This window comes from Schistocerca nitens, chromosome 5 (assembly GCF_023898315.1).
Source record: "Schistocerca nitens isolate TAMUIC-IGC-003100 chromosome 5, iqSchNite1.1, whole genome shotgun sequence".
In the NCBI taxonomy this organism is placed as follows: domain Eukaryota; kingdom Metazoa; phylum Arthropoda; class Insecta; order Orthoptera; family Acrididae; genus Schistocerca; species Schistocerca nitens.
Window position 1 is genome coordinate 689,772,568 of NC_064618.1, and position 23,783 is coordinate 689,796,350.

Consider the following 23,783-nt stretch of genomic DNA (forward strand, 5'->3'; position numbering starts at 1 on the left):
TACTATACTCTGATTGGTGAGATGTTAATTTTACCACTGGCACAATTTGCTATTTCAAGCCTCATGGATTTTTGGTAAGGAGGGGGCATGGGTAAATTTTCCTTTAACACAAGAAGGTTATTTCCGATACCTTCAATTTTTAATACTGTACTATGACTTGCTGGAGTGAAGGAGTACGTTGGTGGTGATAGGAGGAGCTGATGTTATTCAGACACAGTCATGATCTGTGTATTGTTTCATGTATTTTATCCCAGCATTAAATAAAATTCTTTCCTTCCTTTGTGTCAGTATCTTCGCTGTCCTTATTGTGGTTAATGTTCCTCTAACCTTATCATGAATGTGAGTTTTCAGAGATATAAAATGAATCAAGTTGTATATTAACAGGCAGAAACATTACTTGCAGGCTGCTTCTGTCCAGCATGCTAGTAATAAATTACGACTTGTACTGACATCTTATGCAAAGCAGCCTACATGTCAAGGCCCAGATAGGGTTTTGTAGCCACCATTACCCTGCACTACATGACAGATATGTTCAAACAGTATCAGCTTACCTAATCAAGCTCCTTCATAGGGCAGTCTACACATAAGTTATTTAAAATAAATTTAAAGTCATCATTGATTATGACACACAAGTAATAGTGTAAGGGTATCTCTGACCACTACATACTACCTGTGTATGAAGTCAAATCAGAATATTGTTATATTCTGAAAGAAAAGGGATAAAACATGAAGATAGTGAAAAGTGCTTTAGAATTTACCATTCGTGAAGTGATCATAGCTAATGTATATTTGAAGGCCAACTTAAAATTAATTGAAAATAACTGTAGCACATGTCAGAGAATACTGTATTCAAGACACGACACTTAGAAGTTATCTCTGCTTGATAGACGTTAAAACTATTTAATTTCACTTTCACATAGGCCAAATTTCGAAAGCATATGACAGAATAGGGGCACGATATGGCTGATCAGTGATCAATGCATTAATGAAGTGAAAATCATCGTGTGGCTTAAAATAGTTAAGCTGTATTTACTCGTTCAATGCAAGGTTTATGAAATGTGAAGATGCCACAGTTAAGATTGATCTCTTGTTGGGATAGCAACAAAAAATAACTACCCTCCCATAGAGAATTAAAGTCGGAATTTGACCAAACTGAATTCCTTAACGAATTCATTCCAGAGTTACTGCCCACAATTCGACTACAAGAGTGGGAAAGAAGCTGAAAATAATCATTAACTTCTTTAGATGTATGTGCTGTGCGATTTTCATAGGCAAAATGAGCGAAAATGCGAAATAAAAATTCACAATCAGAATTATGTATCGCTACTTCATCATGGTACTGGACAGAAGGTCATACTACCAAACACACCCCCACCTGCCCACGCACACACACACACACACACACACACACACACACACACACAAAAGCACACACAACTTGCACCTACGTTATTCTGGCAAAAGATACAATCACTAATCACCTAACTACCTGCATACACAGCCTCCTCTGTTCTAATTTATAAAGTTGAGAAGCAACAGTCATATACTGCTTGACAAAAAAAGAAGTAAAATGCACTGAAGAGGTGATTTGAGGTTAGTGTCACTGCAATTATGTACACACTATCAGTGTGTACGTCGAAGATTAGAGCAGAAATTATTTGCAACAGCTGGAATGGCCACCAGTGTGCATTAGTGTTATTCATGTATAGTGTTGTTACCAGGCTGAGTAGTGTATACAAGGGGCATGAACATTGTTAGATTTTGAGTGATGACTGGGAAGGATACGGAGAAGCTCCATATTTATGTGAAACGCTATAATCAACAGCTAACTGACTTTGAAAGGGTCTTCATTGAGGGTCTTCATTTGGCCAGCTGGTCAAATCATGCAATATTCAGAATGTAGGGCATTTAGGAATGACAGTGGCCCAGTGTTTGGCTACAAGGGCGCATGAGGGCACATATACCGATCATCAGTGTTACAGGTGAGCATATCTGATCAGCACACAGGAGAATCACGATATTGTGCGCCAAGCAAAGCGAAACCCCTTCACTTCTGTGTCAGCCATCCAAGAACAGCTAATGGACTCATTACAACATTCTGTATCATCTCACACCTTTGGCTAGTGATTAGGAGCTGTCAAACTAGAGAATCAGTGTCCCATGTGTAGGCTGCCATTAGCACCAAAACATGAATAGCTGTGTTTCAAGTGGTGCCACAATGAGAAGCATCAACTAGTGATGATTCCTGTCATTTCATTTTCAGCAATGAATCACTGTTATGCACTGCCCTGGATGACAATTGCCAGTGAATGTGGTGGCGACCTGGAGAGAGGTTACACTCATCCATTGTTTTGGAGACACTGTTGATTGTCAACTGGTATGACATCACGTCATAGCTGATGGTGATTGAGAGAACTATGATAGCACAACAGCATAACCTGACACCCTACATCCTCATGTATTACCTCCCATGCAAGAGTATAATGGTGTCATTTCTGAACTGCACAATGGTCATTCACACTTCGCATCTGTGTCCATGAACTGCCTGTATGATCTTGAGGTACTGAGCAAGGTTCCCAGATGTGTTCCTAGTAGAACAAATGTGGGACCAGCTCTGATATCAATTCGGTCCGAGTCCCTGTACCCAGTATATAAGGAATCAGTTACATCATATGGGAGCCAGCTTTCGTCAGGATGGGTTGCGATGGCCTTATGACACATTTTCCAACTGAATCAGTGCATGCAGCCTGACCAGAGGGTGTGCCATATCATACTCATAAGTTCAAAAATGGTTCAAACGGCTCTGAGCACTATGGGACTTAACATCTATGGTCATCAGTCCCCTAGAACTTAGAACTACTTAAACCTAACTAACCTAAGGACAGCACACAACACCCAGCCATCACGAGGCAGAGAAAATCCCTGACCCCGCCGGGAATCGAACCCGGGAACCCGGGCGTGGGATACTCATAAGTGGGCGTATTCTTTTAAGTGATTTGTAGATTAGAGTAGATTATACTACCACCGAAATAACATCACATACCCTCTCAAGACATGTCATTTCACTTCCCTTCCTCCTTCCTTTCTAGGTACTTCACTTTTCGGTCAGACAGTGCATTGAAAATGTGACAATAATTTTATTTTAATATGACTGCGAAAAACATTCATTATAGCTTACATTTATTTGCTTACAGTTTTTTATTTGTTTCACATAATACAGTGTGGACATAGAGTCTAGATACATTTCTAAGAAATAAAGTATGCACTTACCTAAAACATAATTATAATCAATGTCTGTAGCACTATTGCTGATGTTAGTGTGGCACTGCACGGTTCATCTTATATGGAGATGCATCAGGAATTCGCTCAGAAATTTGTTTCAAGGAACAGGAGACATTGGCCAATAGTCACACTCTAGCAGAACTCCTGCACCACAAGAGACTGTTCAGCATATCAGAGAAGCAGACATTGCACTTGAGAGAAGAGTATCTCACGATCAGGTTCTTTGTCAATTAAGCTATGAGGCTTTACATAGTTTGCCAAGCTTCATGTTACGATTTTATAGAGGTTGCAAACAATGAACTCATCATGCATAACGGTTTGTTTACTGATGAGGCTATATTTCGCATCTATAGAAAAATTAACAAACAAAATTGTTGCATAAGAGGCGAAGAACCACCTCATGTTAACACTCAGTAGCAAAGAAACCCTCCATTTTTACGGAAAAGAAAATTGCAGTAATACTTTATATGCTGGTACAGTTAGTGGAACAACAGTTTCAGTAAGAAGACGGTAGTGTTGAGACCGCCCTCGTTTTGATCTCATAGTAATGGGCATACTTGAATGAAAGATTGGACAATAGATCGATAGGCAGAAGATCAAAAAGACTGTGACCTTTGCTTTTACCTGACTCAACACTCTCAGATTTCTTTGCCTAGGGCGCACATAAGTCAATGTTCAATAGAACAAAGGAAAGAGATCTCAAGGACGTAACAGCTCCAATCCTGGATTCAGAGTTGGATGCATTTACTCAATATATTTCAGTATGTATTCAGATCTGCTCTTCAACAATGGGAGCAGTACTTCGAATATATATATATATATATATATATATATATATATATATATATATATATATATATATATATATATATATATAGTGGATATTTTTCGTACAAATAATACGACTACCCTGTATGTGTTACCAGTAATTCTTTTTACTCATTTCAGGTTATTTGTTGTTTAATTACATCTTTGCAATTATTGCAAGTCATTATATGGAAAGTCACATCTGCTTAACACAGCAACGATCTGCACTTGCTAGATTTGTTGAATTTATGCACAAGGAGGCAGTCCCACCAGAAACTATTTCTGAAGTTGTTGAACATTTTGAATTGCAGTGGTTCAAAACTCAAGGCATGCAGGTATGAATAGTAACATAATGCAGATATTACTGAAATTAATCAGTTGAATGAAAGTTGAATGAAAGCTGTTATTTTTATAGCTTAGTCAGTGATGTGTGTATCTAGATCAACAATGACACATTTTCCAGTTGCCATGTGGGGTAGCCGCACTCCCTGGTGTGCCTTTCCATGCTATGCATGGCTCCCCCATCAGAGGTTTGAGTCCTCCTTCTGGCCTGGGTGTGTGTGTTGTCCTTAGTGTAACTTAGTTTAATGAGATAAGTAGTGTGTAAGCCTAGGGACCAATGACCTCAGCAGTTTGGTTCCATAGAACCTTACCACAAAAAAGTTTCTGTTTATATGTTACTACACTCATTCATTAATTTTTTCACTGTGCTCACTTCATCCCACTCTCAAGGAAAATCTTCTGCTTCTATAAACTACAGTAATCATTCAAATTAAGGTCAACATAAAAATTATCAGTACTGCAGCAGCTACATTCATTGTCAGAAGGTTTCGATTATTATGGTATTTATATACACATCGATCTCAATGTAATAAAATGTACATTTTGAGTTCTCAGTTGCAGAGATACAAAACTGTTTACTGCAATTGACGAATACGAAAAAAATAATATGTATATGGTAATGGAAATATTAGGTTATCTGCAGGAGAGGAAATAAGTCCATTTTGCAGTCATAATCACATTATACTGCAGCTACTTTTTCGCTGCTGGTAACTACTATATAAATTATTCAATTAAATTTAACATAGATCAGTAACCACCATCATGTTATAATGGCAATAAAGACTTGTTTATAATGAACAGTAGAATTGTTTACCGTAACATTTTTCGCATGGATCAATATTTTCAATAATCAGACCAGTTACCAAGCACCAAAGAAGAACATACAGAGTACGAAGAATTCCAGCTGATATTTTTAAGCTGTGGGTTAAAGATGAACAAACGTAATTAGAATAACTACTTTTTCTATGCTGTCTGGGCCGCTGACATATACTTACGCATGTAATAGACGAATTGACCTCTTCCAATCAGCAATGTCTGATGACATGCCAAAATTCGTATCACAACTGAAATTGCATAAAAAAACAATACAAACAAATAACCAAGCAATTTAATGCACAGTTATCCACAGTCGAGTCTGTTACAGTTCTTAAAATGCTTTCAAAGTTACCAACACACGAAGGCAACACTGAAGTGTAAGAAACACATAATTTACGAAATTTCAAATTGCAAAAACTATTTACATTTTCTGAAATTTACATCTCGCTAGAAAGCACTGGAGATGAAAAATATATCAAACATCCTGGAATGAAGATTATTTAAAAAAAGTAAGAATTATGTAGCATCATAAATAACATATTCAAAACAAAACTTATTTGTCTAACATTAATACCAAAATACAACTTATATTTTTATAGTGAAAAATACTTGCATGACACTCAAAAAGTCACAGCTTGAAGAAACTTAGGTTTAAATCATAATGTTGATGAGCTGACACAAAATTTCAATTTCTAATCAAATTACATGCACCGTTAACAAGCGAAACTATAAAATTATATTTCCATAATAAAAGGTCGATGTAACAGTATTTAACTTATTTAAAATAACCATTATTTCTGTTCTGTTTTTAACGCCCGTATTGTGTTTTAGTAAATATCTGTTTATGAAAGTAACATTGTAAGAGCTTCATTAATACCAGTAGTGGAAGTTTTCTAAAGACACAAAGCTAATATGAGCCAGAACGATCTTGGGTTTTGCACGCTTATAATTGTTGACATGGTGTTGTACATAGCTCTTTAAATAGAGTTATTGTGCAGTACTAGTGAAAAATTCGTTGTGTATATGCTGGACAGATGTCAACCTGTGACTAAACAAATCAGGATATGTGCCAACATAATAGCATTTTCAGTAATTTAAGAGACAACAGAGGACATTAATACCTAAAATATATGCAGAACTTCAAAACTGGGAAAAACAACACAACTTAATGATGTCAATGCAACAAAAGGTAATTACAGAAACTTCATATTTGTAGCCATTTAGCCAATTTTGCAGGAACACATTTTCTTATGCAACCTCATTACCTATGAGATGTGGTATGGATTTCAGACAAGAAATATGAGTGCAGTTTACAAAGAAATATTTGCCTATCTACTGGAGAAAAAAGAGTCTCTGATGTAATCACAGTCACCTTACATTGCTGCTATTAACCCCCACTGATAATTTAAGATATACATTATCCCATTAATTTTAAGGTACATCAGTGACTGACCACATGTTACAATACCAATAAAAACCTGTTTATAATGAATGCTGGTACTGATTCTGGGACTAACAGGTATCTTCAAATCTTGAGTTTAGTTAGTTAATTAGATAATTTATTGAAGTTACAGATAATATGGAATGTCTTTAGTTTTGTTTTGAATAAATAACAATTTACAGTTTGTCGTTTGATAGAAGCACGTTGCTAGACTATGCACCAGAATAGAGATCCCCTATTTGAATTCTAGATAATTGTGAGATATGTATTTTTTATGCTCACCCCATATATATAGACCACCTGTTGGGAGGGTTATGTATAGCAAATAACTAACTACATAAATAAATAAATTCAGAATCTCTGTTCCTTTGGTACAAGCTGGAAAGCTGTGCAGGCCACTCAAAAACCACCCCTGGCTTCTGTATGAGCTGCTGCTCTGGTTTTGTTCTCATAGTAAGGGTTGATGAAATATTGGTGCGAGGAATGGATTTTGTTCACAATATCTGCTCACCAGGGGTGCAAGACAAGATAATGTGATGCTCTGGACATAGGCAAAAAGGAGACAGAGCATGGCCACTCAGCCCTTTCCCACGCCAGTACATGACCAGCTAATACGTTCCTCTTCTTTTCTGGTCATAGCAGCCACCTTTCCAAGCTGTTGGTGGCTTCCTCAGGCGTCTCATGCTTACACCCTTCTTCATTAACAAGTCCTCTGGGGGTTCATTTTGCATTTCATTATTTTACCATTTCAGCTGATCAATCTGATATGGATGTCCACGCTGACCGGAGTGGCTGAGTGGTTCTCGGCGCTACAGTCTGGACCTGCGCTACCGCTGCGGTCGCAGGTTCGAATCCTGCATCGGGCATGGCTGTGTGTGCTCACAGCCATTTCTGGATGTCCACAACAAAACTCATTCCTGCTGTTATGTAAGACCTGATGTCACCTATATGGGCTATGTTCTCACCCTTCGATCTGGAATAGTGACTTTCTTGCTGCTGATTGCCACATTATCCCATGTTAGCATGGCCAAGTGCTGTGCACAAGTTTTGGTGTGACCTGCAGCCAACTGTGTCTTGTGATAGCCAACAATATAAAGCACACATACTATGTCCACGCCAGGCAGTGAATCTCACCATGTGTGTGGGCACATGCACATACTGTGCATGGACTGCCTCCAGGCTGCACTGTCTTTCTGCTCACGTCGAAGCCCAAGTTGCCATCAACTCACCATTGCCATCTCCATGCCGCCGACCACCTGAGAGTCATGCCGTCCATGCTATCGTGATGTGCCACCACCGTCTGGATACGACACTGCTAATGTATCAATAGCCACTGCTTTTGCATCATGTCACTAATCTGCCAGAGAATGTATGTGCCTGCCTAGCAACCAGAGGCAGTTGGGAAACCACTCCCTACAGAGTTTGTTTCAGTTCCTGCCTTGTTTTGCTTAATTATTGTTCACTGTTTGATTCCCTCTATTGTAACCATGCCTCCAAAGACGCATCCTCAGGGAAAAGATCATTCAGAGAATAACAGTAACAATCTTGTAAAGTCCTTGCAACAACAACCTCACAAACTTATAGCTAACAATATAAAAATTGGATGATCATAATATTAAATGGAGAAAACCAGTAGCTACACTGAGGGTAGATTTTAATGGTCAGGCTACCCTTGCTGAAATTAAAGGAGTCGAAATTAGCTCGTACCTCCTCTACTTACGTGTCTCTCATTGCAAGTAGCTTCCATGGAGGTAATTTTGTCCCTCATATCTCAGGAAAACCCACAGGAAATATGGGTACTACTTCGCAAAATGTCCATGATGTAGGTCGCATTTGCGCATGGTCAGACATGAAGAAGGCGCCCATTCCCAGGAATTCTGATGCACCACATAACTTGATGTTAAAGGCAATTACCCTTGTGTGCGTCACTGGAAGAGTTCTCTGGTTGACAGTCAGAATGAAAGAACATGAAGCGACTGTACTCTACTGTACTTTTTGTTGATCCACTCATACAAAATTATGTGTTCAGCAGAATGCAGGTGCATGAGTAAAGACTCCTGTGTAGGGCGCAAACTGTGGGAGAAAAAAAAAGAATTCTGCTGTGTTTAGACAATTTTGGGGTGTAAAATATAGTAATCCTGAACTGTATATAGTAATCCTGAACTGTACTGGCGAGCCTGCTAGAGGTAACCCGAGTGTAAAGAATTCTCTCCTAAAGAGAAAGTTAAGAAAGCAGGGACATTATTACCAGTCTAAGTTGTTGTTGTTGTTGTTGTGGTCTTCAGTCCTGGGACTGGTTTGATGCAGCTCTCCATGCTACCCTATCCTGTGCAAGCTTCTTCATCTCCCAGTACTTACTGCAACCCACATCCTTCTGAATCTGCTTAGTGTATTCATCTCTTGGTCTCCCTCTACGATTTTTACCCTCCACGCTGCCCTCCAATGCTAAATTTGTGATTCCTTGATGCCTCAGAACATGTCCTACTAACCGGTCCCCTCTTTTTGTCAAGTTGTGCCACAGACTCCTCTTCTCCCCAATTCTATTCAATACTTCATCATTAGTTATGTGATCTACCCATCTAATCTTCAGCATTATTCTGTAGCACCACATTACGAATGCTTCTATTCTCTTCTTGTCCAAACTATTTATCGGTCACGTTTCACTTCCATACATGGCTACACTCCATACAAATACTTTCAGAAACGACTTCCTGACACTTAAATCTATACTCGATGTTAAGAAATTTCTCTTCTTCAGAAACGCTTTCCTTGCCATTGCCAGTCTACATTTTATGTCCTCTCTACTTCGACCATCATCAGTTATTTTGCTCCCCAAATAGCAAAACTCCTTTACTACTTTAAGTGTCTCACTTCCTAATCTAATTCCCTCACCATCACCCGACTTAATTCGACTACCAGTCTAAGAAATGTACAGAATCCCTTGAGCAGCAACTTCGGCAATTGTCACATTTGAGTGACTGTATTTGTGGTTGTTTGAAGAGAGACAATACTTGCCAGACAATGATCTTGTAAACCATGAAGTTCTCAGTGAAAATACAAGACCAGTGACCCATGAACCATACTGAATTATGTATCGTTTACAGTTTGTTGTGGAAGAAATAATCCATTACAAACTTGATGCCTGGATTATTCAGCTGTCTGCCAACCCCTGACAAAGTTCGATTATAGTTGTATTTAAGAAATCAAGTACTGGCTAGAAGACCAGTTACCTCCATGTATATACAAGAACTGTACACAGGGTTACAACTCCTGATACTTGCACCTTGGCATATATTGACAAAATGTTGGACAGTTAATGGATCTGCACGTTTTTCACCACTTGATGTACGTTCAGGCTATCATGAGGTTCCAATAATGGCTTAGGAGTTTCCAAAGACAGCTTTTATTGTGTTTTCTGGCTTGTATAAGTTTTTGCGGATGTCTTTTGGCCCATTAAATGCAACCGCCACATTTCAGAGAGTTTGTGATTTGTTATTAGGAGGCTAGAAATCCGCTACCTGTTTAGTGTATTTAGATGATATTATAGTGTTCTCCTGAAGCATCAGAGAACCACAGAACAATTCAGAAATATATTGACAAGGTTACAGAGAGTTCATTTTTGGCTGAAGTTGGAAAAATACTCATTTGCACAGTCACAAGTTCAGTTCTTACAACATGTCATGAACTCCAATGAGGTAAAGCTACAGCTAATAGAAGCTGTGAATACTTTCCCTGTTGGTACAGGATTTGCAAAGCTTGCTTGGGCTAGTCAATTATTATTATTAATTCATAAAGGATTATGCTACAATGATTAACCCTATAACCAGATTACTGAAGGAAGGAGTAATTTTTTAACTACCTCCAAAATATGAGAGTGGTATGGAAAAATTTAAAGAAGTATTCAGAAGTTTTCCTCTATTGGTATATCGTGATTTTGAAAAGCCATTCAACATTTTTGTAATGCCTCACATTGTGCTGCAATGGTTATCTTCCCAAGAGGACAGTGGTGAAGAAAAAGCTATTGGTTAGAGTTCTGGGTACCTTAAAAACATGAAATTAATTGTAGTAGTACAGAAAATGTGTAGTTGGCTTTGATATTTGGTGCCAACTATTCCAAATATTATTTATAAGGAAGGAAGTTTATAGTCTTTAGTCTTGCTCTGTTATGGCGGTTGAATTTAAAAGATCCTAGTAGCTGATTGACATGTCGGGCTCTAAAGTAAGCGGAATGTACTTGTGACGTTCGCCGTAAACTTAGAAAACTGGACCACAAGGCAGACACATTCTGTAGGAAGGTTTGTGTAGCGCAAGCAGGTGGAGTGCTAATAGCAGAATCAAAAGACTCCCAAAGAGAAGACCTCAGTTGCCAACAGAGTATGCAACAGCACCTGATTATTTGTTGGAAGATGGAATGTTGTACTGTGAAACCCCTCTTGAAAACCAGTTAGTAATACCAAAGTTGCTGCAGAGATGAATAATTTCTTAGTGCCATGTTAGTATACAAGCTACAAAGGCCCGATCACTATCAGCTATTGGTGACAGGGCCAGGTCTGTGACATTGCTAAATATGTATGTGCACGCTTGCTGTCCACTCAGGGGACACAGTTGACATGGTCATGTATTCCCCTCTAGACCTTACCAAAAGCTTCCAGACTATTTGAAGCTGTAGCACTGGACAGAATGTAAACTCTTTGCCAAACCCAGGGGGATAATAATTATATTATTTCGATAATTGATCACTTACACCAATAGTTAATAGTAGTGCCAGTTACCTATATCACGTTAGAAACAGTGGCTAGCGCTTATGTAAACCATCTGGTATTCACATTTCAGAGTCCTGATGCTATCTGCACCAACCAGCGAACAAATTTTGTGTCCTCATGGTCTGTACAAGTATGTAAACTACTCTGAATTAAAAAGTGCAAGACTACATAATGTAATATTATGTGTATAGCTTGTTGGCGCCATACAATTGGTATGAGGGCAGGTGAATTTTTGTGTGAAGCTATACAGTCCAGGAGTCAAGGTGTGGCATGGCTGGCTCAGTGACAGTCCTGTGGGTGGTCCAGCTGCAGCAACTATTGCTGGTTAACCCAGGTGCAGGTGCAAAGGTCTGACAGGCAATGGATAGATTTCAGTATGGAGAATTTGGTCAGTGGGCGCTCCCTTTCCAGAATGTAGAATGCACCACCAATGTCGAACTTTGAGACAGTCTGAAAGATGGCTAAGTTACAGCTCATAGAAATTCGACAATAAATCACAGTCAGATAATAAATAAAATCTCAATACATCTGCAGTCTCATAAAAATGATGGGCACTCACGAAACAATACTATTATTAATAGCTTAAAAACTAAAGGCATTAATTTTTTACAGCAACTAAACATTTTCACAATGACCCTTTGAGTTAACAGCTTTCAATTCTTCATACAATTTCAACAAATGATATCTGAGATCATAGCACTGTTTATACCTATCATCCCTGAAAGCTATACCTCTGTATCTATTTTATTTACTGATTTATTACGTTATCTTTTTCATTATTCAAAGATTTGTCAGAACATCATATTCTCCATAATAACACAGCAAATGAATGCAGCGTGAATACCTCATATCTTTTCATACTTGTGTAGTTACTTAATGAATATGTTACGATTTTTGCCAGATATTTACTTAACTATAGATTACAATTGCCAATACAGTGTCATGGTAATTAAAGAGGTGGTCAATCACATGAGTTACCGACACCACTATTGTAAAGAATACCAAAAGTCACTTGTGTAAAGCAGGCCTAAATAATTTTTAAAACAGTATGTAACAGCAACCTATTGTCATCAAACGGGAGTGCACTTGCACAAGACTGCTGGCTGATTTATTTATGAACAAAGTATTATTTATATTTATCATAATAGTCTAAGTGTGATCGAATGTTTATGACATTTCTTTTATTTATGTATTGTTGTAATATATTACTTTAATGTGGGAAGTGGGCAAGTTGAGACGAATCATGTCTCCAGAAATTAAGAACGATGTATTTTTGGTAGGGATGGCTCAGCCAATGGAAAAGCAAGCAGCGGAGAAACAATAGAAGTGCAGGTGGAGATAGACTTTTTTTCGAGTGGTGCACTCAAGGGAGGGATTCTGGACACTTTTAAGATGTCTTGAAGTAGGCAGACCTATCTGTGGTATCATGTGGTATTTGATCAAATGGGTGATAGATGCAGTGTGCTGAATGACCGCTACGAGACATTTTGGGGGCGCAGTTAAAAGTACTCCACCTCCCCTTTGAATGAGAATGCAATATTTAGATTTCTGAAACAGAGTAAACACCTACAACAATGGACAGTTTTGTGCATTACTTGATTGTTAGCATTCTTCTGTCAGCATTGCAGTTTATTTCTTCAGTAAAATGAAAGGGTTTCCCTTTGCGGCCTCTAAAATGATTTTCTCGATGGAATAAAGAACTGAAATTGAAGAAGCATATCTGAAAACAGGTTCCATTAAGGAAATCAGCGAAATTTTTAGAGGCAAGTTTCCGGATACAGGACCACCAACAAAGAGAATAGACAGAATCTGTATAAAAATTGGCTCACCTACATATTCGTGAAATTTAAAATTCCCTCAGGTAGCACATCAGAAGTTATTGCAGACATTCGTTGAAGAATTACTCTAAGAAGTCTACATGTAAATAGGCCCAACATCCGCATGTAAATAGGAGTTGCCATCGAATATTGAAAAGTCTAGTTTGAAGCCACACAGTGTAACGGTCGTGCTGCAGTTATGGGAGGATGGCAGTCAGAAACATGTAGGTTACTGCACTTGGCTTTTGAAGAACACCAATAATGTTTTGTTAGATCCTATCCATTACATCATGAGTGATGAAGTATGGACTCATCTTTCTTGTGATGTGAATTCACAGAACATGAGATATGGGACAATGGAGAATCTTAACACTGTGTGCCAGCAACCACTTCATGACGAAAAAATCGGCATTTGGTGCGGAATAACAGGAACACGCATTATTGGACCAATATTTTTTGACACTACCCTCAACACGGTTGCATGTATGGAAATTGGGAATTTTTGACTCATTTTGTTCTCAACTCACTGAACGAGAAAGACAGTACTGCTTCTTCCAGCAAGATGGCGCGACATGCCTCACGTATAACGTATCCCTGGAATGACTGCATGATGTCTTCAATAAGAAGTGAATTGTCAGAAAACGTTTATAGCCACGACTTTTGTCAGATCTAAAAACACGTGGTTTTTTCCTTTGAGGACACTTGAAGAGAAAGATGTATGAGGCAAATTGACACACAATATAGGAACTGAAAGACAACATCAGCTGTGAAGTTACCGCCAACGATATCCGAACTTTACGCCAAATGTATCTGAATATGCTTAGACATGCCTACCTGTGTATTGATGTAGCAGGAGGGCACTCTCATTGTCTTCTATAAATTTATTTCTCTCTGCATTTTCCATTATAAATAAAGGGTAGGTCCATTGCAGCTCTTCGTTTCTGAAATTTCACTGCAATTCCCTTATACTTATGTGGGCTAGTTTTATCTGCATACCCCATATGTTCATGCTTGAAGAAAGAAGATCTGCCTACAGTAACGTGCATGATTCTGTTTTATAGATGATAGATCCAGGGCAGTGAATGGCTGCTAGTAGTGGGACAAAGATCGTACCACAACATTCTCCATTGTTGCCAGATGTATCAGAGATGGTGGCGATGACGTCGTCCAGGATGCTGGCCTGTAGACTTGGCAACAACGCATGACATCATCTAAGATGGCTGCTGTGACGTCATCTGAGGACGCAAGTACCATTATTAAAGATAGCGTCTTTTTTTTGCGGGATAGTGCCATGCCTCTTGCCATGCCTCCCTGGCGGAACACAGCTGCTATGCATTTATCTGTTTCCTTGTAAGAGGTATTGGCCATTACTAACGATCATTTTATATAGGCCTGATGTGGGCACAGTGTAATTTCTGAACCATGATCGGATGTGGACAGTGGACGCTATACATTTCTGGAAAGCTATATTGTAAATGTAGCACACAGAATCACTGTTTTAAGGAAGTAGTTTTCTCATTTTACAGTTTGATACCGTAGTTTATCATAGAGAAACCTGCAATAAGGATGTATGTCATGTGCTGAAATATATTTCTTATATTAGAATATTAACAGCGCTGCATTCCACACAACTGGTAGGTCGGAGACTCAAGTGATCTAACATTATAGCCTGTTTTAAGCCTTAGGAGTGCATATGTTTACGTTCGCCAGCTGGTGTGGCCGAGTGGTTCTAGACGCTTCAGTCTGGCACCGCGCGACCGCTACGGTCGCAGGTTCGTTTCCTGCCTCAGGCATAGATGTGTGTGATGTCCTTAGGTTAGTTAGGTTTAAGTAGTTCTAAGTTCTAGGGGACTGATGACCTCAGATGTTAAGTCCCATAGTTCTCAGAGCCATTTGAACCGTTGTTTACGTTCTCCCATACCAATACCTTCCAGGTACTGATCCTAGACTCTAGAAAAATACTTTAGAGTCTATAGCGTAGTTGATTTATGTAAAATGCTTCGAGCTCCATCCATCTGGAGCTCCATCATGCATAAAAATCACCAGTTTCTCGTTCTTCTTAATCGTCTGCTATTACATCACAACATTTTAAAATCTGTTACCATACACTGATAAGGGGTGTTAACCTCCTCCACATGGTTGCATCTGGAGAAATCTTGTGTACTTGGACAGGCGAGGACTCAGCTAGCTCCATTCATTCACGAGACGTGGAATGCAGCGATCTACTTCAGGTCAGCTGCAGATTAAATCAGTAGTGGTGCTGCAGGGCAGGCTGGTCAAAGACAGTGTAGTGGGCATTTCAGTCTCTAATTTTATCCTAAGACTGCGAGAATGCTCTGTGACTCCTATCCGCATAGATATAGATCGTAAATTATGCACTAAGCTCCAGGTGCTACAAACATGTAGAGTGCTGTCTAGTATACTTTGATGATGTATCTGTTCGACAATTAACAATTAATGGATGTACTGCACAATCGTCTACCTACATTCGCAATGATACGCGCAAAGTAGAGAGGGGGCGGTTTAGCTATGATATTGAAATTGGGAAACATGCTGTTGCATCGTTGCTCAGTGTCGAAATTACTTTAAAATTGCTAAAATTGTTCGCACTGTCAGCTGTGATGCTTATTATTAGAGTACATCGATGGTGTCTTTTCCACCATCCATCCACTGGCACGCTGTTGGTTACCACATAATGATTGACTGACATCGCTTGTTTGAGTTGGAGAAAGGGTTTTGGTGGAAGGACAGCACCTTCTGGGGATGGGTAGCTCCAAAAAAATGATCGCATACATGACTTCAATATGAGGAAACAGTCGAAATGGAACACAGAGCAATCAGCTATTCCGTCACTGTGACAGATGAGTTTAAATGTAGAGGTCGTCAATCACTTTCAGACAACAATTTGGAAACTCTCCACAACGCCGCTAAACTCTAACAGTTTCCTTATGTTGTAACTGTCCTTTACTTAAAATCATCTAGTGTGTGTGCTGTGCTATGGTAACCGCAGTAACAACATGATTTACACCAAGAGATATCTAATTTTCTGTGAGAGGCACTGGATCAGAACATGTTAATGTCAGTTTAGAACCTGACACAGACCTCTAAGTTGTGGCAGAAAAACAAATTGTATGACAGTGTACAAAGCGTGTTACAACAGAAAACAACAATGTTTCAGACAATGACTCAGGGTCACAGGGAGCGTCTCTCGCGACTTACAGTATAGTCTGTGGGATACGGTCATCCTACTACAGTACAGGTGATGAAACTTTTGTGCAGCAGATCAGTACCAGCATATGTAATAGGATCGTCACACGTGATAGATGCTGGCATGCATGCGGTATTTGTTTTCGATATATGGGGGAGAGAGATGTGGTAGAAATCTTATAGAGTCCTCTATTGGATGAAGTGAGTGGAGCTTTTATATTTCGTAATTTTTCTCTGGTGGATTGTACAGAATAACGATGATAGAATGTTGGGGCAAAAACCGTGAATGGCCCCTGAGGGACTTGGATCTGTAGTACCTGCTTGTAGTTTTGAGAAGTACCACAATGCAGTATCAAAATGCAATCCTTCCCCCAGTTCCCATACCGTCTTTTATACTACCTTGTGTTTCAGGAGCAGGCTTCGTTCCTGTGAAATGGTCAAAACACAGTTCTGTTGCAGTAACTCAGCTTCGCCTGTCTCTACATGGGTTGCAGAAGGTGGTAGATATAGCTTTCTCCGACTTCTTCTCAGTTCCGACTTACATTGGAATGATCACATGCACCAAGCAGCAAGGGAATGATCACAAGCACCAAGCAGCAAGGACGGTAGTGCAGAGTCTGAGGGGTAGCTGCATGTTGGAATTTTACTGTAGCAGATAAGTTCGAGAAAGGTGGCTTGTTTGAATATATGAGAGTGGCAGAGATATGATATGGCATCGAGACAGAATGCGTTACAAATACTGGAGAAATATCTAGTGGCGGCAGTGTGAGGGGTTTGCAAATACTGTCTTCATACCACGCTCCTTAGCTGAATCACTTTCAAAATTCGGTAATTTTATTAAAAGGGTGCGCTGTCGGCAACTTGTAACCGCTCTGTTGGTCTGGTAATTCCAGTGGTCACCGTCTATATTTAGTGTGATTAGTAGGTAACTCCATACGTGGGTTTATAAAGCGGGTATAGCTTTTAACATAGATACTTGTGTGCGCCTGTAGAACCAAGACCACTTGTGATGCTAATATGTTTTTTTTTAATACATAAAGGCTTGTAAGACGATTTTTTCCTCTCTTTCTAAGACACAGTGGTAGCACTCACAAGAAAAACCTACGAGACATGTCCACCCATCGTTGATTTTCGGTCAGTATTATTTCGTATCACCAGCAATCAGTTATTGACGAAGTATTATACTTAGTAGTAGGGGGTGTGTGAAAGGTTCGCCTTGAGCATCAAGCTTATGATGTATGTGTTTGCATTCCGACATGTGCAAAGAAAATGACTATGTCCAGTCATAAGGAAGGTATGGATTCGTCATGGAGTACTGTGATAGCAAAGGGAAGAGTATGTCAAGTCATAAGAGTGGCACCGATATGTCTAGTTCCAGAGCCACAGCCGTCAGCTGCGTGTATTTCCGATGCTTCACTCGTTGTCAAATGTCATTAAACTGAAACCACAATCCTAACATGTAGTTGTTAGTACAGGGATAAAATATGTATGAGACTGTTTTCTTTTCCTAGGATGATTCTGTCTATGCGTGCTAGGCGTGCAGCGCCGGTGACCTGTGCGGGAATGATTCACGTTGCCCATTAACGATAGGAGCCATCTGAATGGAGAGGCCTGTTGGGATGTACGAATGTTGCTGACTTAACTGTGTTGTCCTCTAGACGGCCGAATAGCGAACTACTACTTAGTACACTACTGGCCATTAAAATTGCTACACCACGAAGATGACGTGCTACGGACGCGAAATTTAACCGACAGGAAGAAGATGCTGTGATATGCAAATGATTAGCTTTTCAGAGCATTCACACAAGGTTGGCGCCAGTGGCGACACCTACAACGTGCTGACATGAGGAAAGGCTCCAACCGATTTCTCATACACAAACAGCAGTTGACTGGCGTTGCCTGGTGAAACGTTGTTGTGATGCCTCGTGTAAGGAGAAGAAATGCGTACCATCACGTTTCCGACTTTGATAAAGGTGGGATTGTAGCCTATCGCGATTGCGGTTTATCGTGTAGCGACATTGCTGCTTGCGTTGGTCGAGATCCAATGACTGTTAGCGGAATATGGAATCGGTGGATTCAGGAGGATAATACGGAACGCCGTGCTGGATCCCAACGGTCTCGTATCACTAGCAGTCGATATGACAGGCATCTTATCTGCATGACTGTAACGGATCGTGCAGCCACGTCTCGATCCCTGAGGCACCAGATGGGGACGTTTGCAAGACAACAACCATCTGCACGAACAGTTCGATGACATTTGCAGCAGCATGGACTTTCAGCTCGGAGACCGTGGCTGCGGTTACCCTTGACACTGCATCACAGACAGGAGCGCCTGCGGTGGTGTACTCAACGACGAACCTGGGTGCAAGAATGGCAAAATGTCATTTTTTTGGATGAATCCAGGTTCTGTTTACAGTATCATAATGGTCGCAATCATGTTTGGTGACACCACAGTGAATGTACATCGGAAGTGTGTATTCATCATCATCATATTGGCGTATCACCCAGTGTGTTCGTATGGGGTGCCATTGGTTACACGTCTCGGTCACCTCTTTCTTGTTCACATTGATGGCGCTTTGAACAACGGACGTTAGATTTCAGATGTGTTACGACCCATGGCTCTACCCTTCATTCGATCCCTGCGAAACCATACATTTCAACAGGATTATACACGACCGCATGTTGCAGGTCCTGTATGGGCCTTTCTGGTTTCAGAAAATGTTCGACTGCTGCCCTGGCCAGCACATTCTCCAGATGTCTCACCAATTGAGAACGTCTGGTCAATGGTGGCCGAGCAATTAGCTCGTCACAATACGCCATTCACTACTCTTGATGAACTGTGGTACCGTGTTGAAGCTGCATGGGCAGCTGTACCTGTACACGCCATCCAAGCTCTGTTTGACTCAATGCCCAGGTGTATCAAGGCCGTTATTACGGCCGGTTGTTCTGGGTACTGATTTCTCAGGATCTATGCACCCAAACTGCGGGAAAATGTAATCACATGTCAGTTCTAGTATAATATATTTGTCCAATGAATACCTGTTTATCATCTGCATTTCTTCTTGCAGTAGCAATTGTAATGGCCAGTAGTGTATGTGTTGGATAGCTTTCGTGATCGCGTGGAAATTTGAGAAGATTCAATATCGATGTGTGTTTGCGCTCGACCATTATTCCTGCCCATTTAAATTGTTCGGTTGACTGCTTCTGCATATTTGTGCCTTTATTTAGTTGAGGGAACATCGATTGTGGTGTGTGCAACTAGCAGGTGAATAATGGGTGGAAGACACGTTTGCTGGTTTTCTAGACGTAACACCTTAGTTGACTTTGTAAATTATAAGGATGATTTGGAATCTGTTACATCACTGACACTGGTATTCCTGAGTGGAAATATCAGTTTCATCTATTTTTTCGACTTCTCACATAAAGGTCTTCCCACACGGGACAAGTTTCTAGTTACTCAGTGGTTTACAGCACGTTCCACCCATTTAGGGTTTGTAGAGAAATAATTACCAGTCTATACCTTCGAAATTATGTTGCACTAGCAATCGATAGGACACTGCGGTGTGTTGATATCGAGAAGTACCGTGAACATGGTATAATATTATAGCAAACCATGTGAAAATGCATGTGTTCTTGCAATCCCAGAGTCTGGAAATGGGTGTAGTAAAGCAAGCAAGCGAGCAGGTCCAGACCAGAAACAGTAACGTGTCTGTGCCAAGGGGAAACAAGCCCGAATTTGTAGAACAGTTCTGACAGTGATTTCGGTCCACTGAGGGCGCTCCGGTCATGCGTTGGGAGTGCATAACGTGAATGTCAGCTGCAGGAAAATAATGTAGTGCTGTGAAGAGTATATACAGTGCTGCCTGGCTTCGCGGTATATGTATGAGTGTCTGGTGGTCGATAGCTATACAAATGATGTAAAAGGGGCGATTTTTGTACGGTGCAGGATACGAATTTTACGTTCACTACATCAGCACAGTATGCGGTGAAATATTGCTGGGCTGGAGATTGGTTTTACGCTCTAATATTTAAGCTCCTGTCCTCAGTGGCAGACCAGTGTAACTGAGTAAGAGTCTTTCAGTATTTGACGATCTGTAGGCAACTTTGCAAGGTTTAATTGTGTGTGCAGTATGGTGATCTGAGCAAAATAGTTTTTTGCTGCTGAAATTCTCATCTGCAAAAAGAAAATAAGAAAGGCGGGCTGTGCTTCCACACCAGTGGCATCAGTAATTCGGCAGGTAAATCCAGTAAGAACCAATTATAATGCTTCATTCATTCAGAAGTCATGCTTTGTGCTGGGATATAGGAGCCTCTACTTAACGGTGAGAACGTTTGTGTGTGTTGAAAGCAGGAAGGGTAACACATGATGGATGGGGAGGCAAGTTAGGACCATCAGGAGGAATACAATCGGCATTATTCTGCGCTATTTTCGTACACAGGTTCGGTTAGGACAATAATTTCCATGCAGACAATTTGAGACATCACAAAAGCTCCTACTAAAGCGACTGTTAACTATTTTTGGGACACTATACAATTTCCGAGAGGTTGACTTCGTTCTTATTTTACATAGCCATGTGACGTCAGTATAACATCGATAACCTTTTAGATGGTGAGTTGCCATGTGGACATTTTCACAGCATTGCATCAGCCATGCTGGGTACATGCGCACAGCTAGACACAGCTTGTATGTCCGTTAGGATCGCTACGGAGAAAGCAGCCTGTGCTATTCTGGAACAGATTTCTATAGCACGAGCTGTGATGTCAGTATCCACAGGTATGGCATCAGCAAAGGTAAACACACACATGCATGCGGCCCGGAGGATAACTTGCTTATTTAGCTAGACATATGACGTCAGTATAACACTCGAAGAACTTTAACTGTAGATGTGACTTTCACATGCCATCGGCAGCGGCGTGAGAGTGTTGGCTCATGCTGGCTTGCATCCATTGATGGCTCTCAGAGGCGTCGATTGCGGGCGCCCTTGGAGTGTCTGATACGTTGACAATAATTCAAAAGTGTTTTTACGTACAATGAGTGTTTGTGAACTACATTATTTCTGGGATGTTTAAGCATTGTGAGCGTGTTGGCAGAGCGTTATATGTGCATTATTTCAGTGATTTATGAGTAGTGTTCAGGTCTGTATGCTGTGTTCTGCATTATTTTGACAATTTACGAGTTGATTTCGTGTCTGCACATCAGTGTATTGCATTGTACTTTGCATGTCTATGTGCTGTGTAGTGCATTATTTCGGTAATTTAGGAGTTGTTTCCGTGTCTGCATAGAGTTCAACATGCTTTATTTCGGTAATTTACAAGTAGTTTGCACATCTGTAGGCTTTGTGGCGTGACCCCAAGCATGTGTTTTGTATCAGTGAAATAAATAAATTATGTGAAATCCGTCCCTAAATAAATATATCGAAAATAAATAAAGTACACTACTTCCTCTCTCCAGCAGCCCAGCTCAGGCTGAGTCACTTTCCCGCCATTTTTCCCCAGTCCGCCATGTTGGATGATGTCACAGGAGGGATGACAGCACCCTCTGGTGGCTGTACTATGTACTAGGTCATCTGGACTCCAGACCCCATGGTGAGCACACTGGATGGAGGTACTAAGGTACTGCTTCTAATTGTTGAAGTAAAGACATAGCCCTTTTCCTGCCATTTCCCCCACCTCAGACCCCCATTTGGTTTATGTCATGGAAGGGATGACAGTGCCCTCTGGTGGCGGTACTGTGTACTAGGTCAGTTGGACTCTGGTCCCCATGGTGAACTCACTTGATGGTGGGACTGCCTCTGATTGTTTAAATAAAGACTGCATGCAAAATAAAGACGTAAGTCCAGCACAGGCCGAGTCCTTTTCCCACCAGTTCCTAGGAAGAGGTGGCGGTCAGGTGACTTAAGTTAGTGCAGGTATCCGAAGTGCTCTTTTTCCCGCCATTTTCTTAGGTTAGTAGAGGTGTGTTGCATTGTCCTGATGGAACTTGAACTCCCCACCAGGGGGGTTTGGCAGGGGGGCATGGCACTTTCCCGCCAAAAGACAGATCTCGGATAATGGTGCTTGTGTCAACAGATGATGTCACGGCCACTATCTTGGATGACGTCATCCACTGCTGCAAAGGCTACAGGGTGCCATCTTGGATGACGTCATTGCCCCCATATTTGATACATCTAGCAACAATGGAGAGTAGGGTGGTACATACTTTTTCCCACTATTACTGCTACGTTGCTCTTTTTCTTATTACATTGCTGAATTAAGAATAGGCAGAGTATCAGTTTTACTTATTATCTCATGGTGTTAGTTTGTAAGTCCTCATACTGAACTCTGAACTACTTTGAGCTGTGTATTGTGATCATGAAATTGACCTACTGTTCACACATCTTGGGTGACTGTTAGCTTGGGGGTTCTACTACCACATTTGTAATGACCTGTCTGTATTATACTGTGTTACACTTAATTATCATAGGACCACTTTTCATTTATTTGAGCTTTACTTTCTCGAATAAATATTATTGAGTATAATTCTCTGTCGTCTGCAACAATTATAGACATTAGAACAGAAAATTTTTTGGATAATTTAGTTATGTTTTATTAAATTTTATCTTTTAAAATTCGCAATTCATGTCAATCCATAGACTATTTGACTGCCAGATCACAGTTTCAGGTTATTATTTGCAGCGAGTTAGCTGCTGGGCGTGAAAGCAGACATGGCTTGCTCAGCCCTATAACTGCATTGAGCTATTCTGTTTAAATAGAGCCACGCATAGCTCAGTTACCTATGACGCGAGCAACATCAGGTAAAGACACAATTGGTTTGCCCCTGTGGAATGCTGTTTAGATAGCAACTACTCAGCAGAATTTCCATAAAGGTAACGTCACACCCATTCCATCCTAAGGTTATTGGCCACGTTAAGCTAGTTCATAAAACCATCCCTTGAATGTTCTCCTATCACGTGAACAAAGCATATTCTGATTGAGAGATGACTATTTCACTTGTGCAATTACGTAACAATAACAGAACTCGCTAGTCCACAGGACATACCACTTACTAGGTGGGCTATGGCCATCCCATGAACTCCCCCTTCGAGATAGACAGATTACCACCTGAGGAAGGCGACGCAAAAGAGGCGAGGAGTTAGGCTCTCAGACTCAAAACAATGTGCTGCCAAGTACTACATAATAACATTAAAACTACAGCCAAAGAAGGGCAGAGAAGAAATTGAGAAGCAGTAGCCTACACTGAGGTGAAAAAAGTCATGGGATACCACCTAATTCAATGTCAGACCTCCTTCGCCCATCATAGAGGAGAAT